Source organism: Salvia miltiorrhiza, chromosome 1 (genome assembly GCF_028751815.1).
Source record: "Salvia miltiorrhiza cultivar Shanhuang (shh) chromosome 1, IMPLAD_Smil_shh, whole genome shotgun sequence".
Classification (NCBI taxonomy): Eukaryota; Viridiplantae; Streptophyta; class Magnoliopsida; order Lamiales; family Lamiaceae; genus Salvia; species Salvia miltiorrhiza.
The window spans coordinates 11,904,722-11,907,866 of record NC_080387.1 but is presented as its reverse complement, the minus strand read 5'-3'; the positions used below and the strand labels follow the sequence as shown (position 1 = coordinate 11,907,866).

Genomic DNA, 3,145 nt, shown 5'->3' with positions numbered 1-3,145 from the left:
GGAGGAGGAACATTTCTTCTTGCCTTCAGTTTTCTCTTCTGAACACTACTACAAAAATACACATACATAACACTTCATACATAACGGTTTTTTAAAAAAACCGTTATGTATGAGCGCATTTTTATAAAAGACAACGGTTTTTATAGAAATCCGTTATCTATGTAGTGTTATTTATAAGCATAGATAACGATATGAGGTAATTCGTTATAAATGAGTGTTATCTATTAGTTGCATACATAACGGTATTATCGAACCGTTAAGAAGAAGTGTTATGTATGCGATTATTCCATTTTATCTTTTATTTTCATAATTAATTTATTAATTAAATAATTAAAAATATAATATGAATTATATTATTATTTCTCCCTTCCTCACACCCCTCATTCACCTCCACCCTAGAATCACATCAACGCCTCCTGTAGAGGAGGCGACGTCTTCGATCAGCCCTTCCATGGTGGCGACGGCGACGGCAACGGCGATGGCGACGCGCCCGCCACACCGAGCGGCAACGGCCATAGCCTCTCCATGTCGTGACTCTCCTCCCTTCAGCCATAAACCCCGCGCCACCAGGTACGTCGCGACCTCAATCTCGCCGCCGCAATCTCGCTGCCCCTCTTCTCGTCTGCTAACCCTAGGTGCGCTCCATCTCTGACCTCAATCTCGCCGACCTCAATCTCTGACTGCCACGCTGCGCTCCCATCTCACTGCCCCTCTTCTCGTCTGCTAACCCTAGGTGCGGCGATTCGTGCTGCCTGCCACGACGTGCCCCTATCTCGTCGCCCTGGTCCTCGTCGCTACCCTAGGCTTCGCGATCTGCGCCGCATCCCCCATCTCGCCGCCCCTATTGTCTGGTAACCCTAGCCGCACCGCCTGGTCCCCCTCGCACTGCCTGCTTTCCTCCCTGTTCTCATTTTCTCTATCCTTGTCGCATCTCCGATCGATTCATGCTCCAGATGCTTGGAATCTGGTGTTCTGCAGCTCTGACTCTTCTCTAACGAGGTGATTTTGTTCTATCACTCTTTGATTTTTGGTTATTTGGAATCTGAGGCATTGTGATGCTTACTTGGGGTTAATTTTGATTGTGGGTTATTAGTTGGTCTTCGATTGCTTGCTTTCTTATTGTGATGTTGTGTTGTGCGTATCTTTGTGGTTTGTTGTTTTGGGGGAATTTGTGTATGTTTGCTATGCAGGTTGAGCAAACAATTAGGTAATTAGTGATTCATATAATTCTCGAGCACCTAAATTAGTGATTCATATAATTCGTGGTTTGCTATCCAGGTTGAGCAAGACTCCGTGCAATCACCGGAGGCATCTGCTGCTAAAACAACCTTGGAAAATATGACACCAACTGAACTTGGAAGTTCAGGGGCTTGAAGTTCTGATGCAGCCTTCTTTTGGAAGTCTTTTTTGTAGTTTCTTCCTATGGTCCACATGTTTTCAAGTTTCTCTTCTCTCTCTCTCTCTCTCTCAATAATATTGATGGATATATTTATGTAGATTGTGGCAGGATGAAGAGAGTAGAGTATATTTAGTTAAAGAGCTGGATAAGAGAATGGTTTGGTGAATTTCACATTCTGAATTTCACATTCTATATATAAATATATATCTCAAATTTGCCTACTTTTTCTGGTTAAGATGGAAGAATTTCACAGACTGACTGGGTGATGGCATCTTTGTGTGTATTATGTCAGGGAAAGTCTTCAATTTCTGTAGATGATAACATCATTCTTGCAATTCATTTCTTATTTCTTGATTTTTCACTTGTATATTTTCACGATTTTCTCAATGATTTGAACTTTTCATGGATTTTCGAGTCAATCTTGACTTTGATTTCCTTTCTTTCTTGTATTTCCATTGCTATTTCACCCCCCATTTATCTCTCTCTCACTCATTTTTGTTGTGGTTTGAAGAGGGGAAAACTAATTGCTAATCTTTTCTATTAATAATCCAGCGATATGATTAACATATGCTTTGGTTTGAGATTAAATTTCTTTAAATCTGAACCCAGTAGTCAATTCTTGAGGATTTTCTTATCTTCCTTATTATTCTAAACTGATTAATGTCGATTAAAGCTTCGTTCAGCAACGTGGCAAATGTGCTGCTGGACTGGGATGAGGTGCACAATGAAGATTTCTGTTCATCGAGAGGTGTATCTTGTGGAAATCTCACCATGTCTGTTGTTGCTCTGTATGTTCCTTTCTTGATTCTTCACTCCTACTTAGTTGGTTTGACATTGAAGTGGATAACAAATAAATTGCTAAGCAAGTTACTTTCTTAATTTAGCTTAATCTATTATGGTGTTTTGGATGAAGGAATCTCTCAAATCTCAACTTGGGTGGAGAAATCTCACCTGCCATTGGAGATTTGAGGAACCTTGAGTCTGCGTAAGTATTAATTGAAAAGCCTTCCTTCTCTTACTTCTCCTTGTCTTAGATTCATACTGACTTGCACACACTGAAATGGAGAAGTTTTTAGTGCTTAGTAACTTGATAGGTTTTGTCCATTTTACCAATCACTTTGATATGCTTTTTAAGTGTTTATCATGATGCTCTATATTGTGATTCTTGGTTGGCTCTTTGTATGATTTTGTGGCAGGTTTGTGGTGGATTAAATGAGTCGTACGTTGAGCTGAAGAGGCTTGTGAATTCACAAGAAAAGTTGTACCATATGGCTAGCTAGTTGCATATTTAATATGTTTAGTATTTTTGTAAGGCATAATAGTATAGATAGAGCAGTTGTTGAATTTTGACTATATTCAAATCTTGTATGAATTCTTTTTTATGATAATAATATAAAATTAAATATTTTGGATGATATATAATATTATTATTGTTGGTTTTATCATTTATATTGTTATCTATAAATTAATAGATAACGGAGAAATAGAAATCTAATTACGGTCAAAAACGTTATACATAACGGATTACCAAACGTTATTAATATCAAAAAACCGTTATGTATAGGTGTGTACATAACAGTGAATATTAAACTTTCATGACGGTTATAAACGTTATGTATAATACTATAAATAACGGATATAATCCGTTACGTATATATAAACAATCGTTATGTATAATAGAATAGATAACGGATATAATACTATAGATAACGGGTATAATCCGTTATGTATAATAGAATAGATAAC

The 3,145-nt window shown here is 37.8% G+C and overlaps 1 long non-coding RNA gene across 2 annotated transcripts; it reads left to right on the top strand.

The window, feature by feature from the left end:
* Positions 1-252: 252 nt before the first annotated feature.
* Positions 253-2,804, top strand: LOC131006615 (uncharacterized). Of its 2 annotated transcripts, XR_009095633.1 has the most exons (5): positions 253-570; positions 734-999; positions 1,279-2,187; positions 2,313-2,384; positions 2,596-2,804. It is a non-coding gene; the product is annotated as an uncharacterized LOC131006615 (long non-coding RNA). The 2 variants fall into 2 exon arrangements; XR_009095632.1 differs by lacking the exon at positions 253-570 and having other exon boundaries at positions 658-999.
* The last annotated feature ends 341 nt before the right edge of the window (positions 2,805-3,145 follow it).